Here is a 1,030-nt window from a genome sequence, read left to right on the forward strand (position 1 = left end):
GTTTGATTGGCACTTGATCAGCACTTCTAAACAAGTTATTGATATCTAACATTTGATCGCACATCTACAATTTCAGAAGCTGCAGAGGTCTAGTTTGGCACAGGTTGTACTATGGAGTCTATTATTACTTTTGCTATCTTACCAATACTGTATAGTATTCTATACACCTCGTTTTATGCTCCAGCCTTTTAGAGCATGTTTCTAATCAACAGACCAGACATCTTTTCAACTAAAATATTTTGTATAGTTTACTTATCAAATAGCAGCATTTTCATAACTTACAAAAAGTACATGTAAACCTATTCATTCAAAATCTTAGTAATTTCAAAGGTTCATACAACAGACATAAAACACAAAACAGGACAACATGCTACTATATTGCTTCCAATATTCTTTACATTTTCTTACTGTCAAACTAAATCATCAATGACAGAAATATGGACACCACCGGTCGATGATGAGTCATCGTAATGCACAAACAAATCGCGAAGCTAATCTTAATCAGGCTTAGTTGGCACTCTCATCATCCACACAAATATAACATAGTTTCACATTGTATCGACAACGCTGGACTGCATTTGGACTACAAACTAGAATAGCTACAATAAAGTACATATAGATCATATGACATGACATATTGTATTCCACAGAAATGAAGTCTAGTCATTTTCAGATAAGAGGATATGCATAAAGGATGTCATTGTTTCGGCTTGAGGTCACAAACGAGTTCCCACCTTATTCTCGCTAACCTATGCGCTCTGTCCGTACTATGCTTTCTTTTGGAGGCTGTAACTTGAGCTCAGCCAGTGTATGAATATTTATTCGACCTTGACTCGCTTTCTTTTGGGAAAAAAACAACGCTTCCTCTTCCCTTGAAAGGCCATAGTTCACTATCTAAACCTGTCTGCTTGTTCTTCTTAGAGAGGAAATCTGATACTTTGAGCTGACGCTGCTGGTTGGTCTTGGTGGGTGTCACAGTTTTTGGAGGCAGGTGTTTTCTATGCATGTTAGCCTTGTGAACTTTGCGGCC

Source organism: Simochromis diagramma, unplaced genomic scaffold (genome assembly GCF_900408965.1).
Source record: "Simochromis diagramma unplaced genomic scaffold, fSimDia1.1 OVJJ01000123.1, whole genome shotgun sequence".
NCBI lineage: Eukaryota > Metazoa > Chordata > Actinopteri > Cichliformes > Cichlidae > Simochromis > Simochromis diagramma.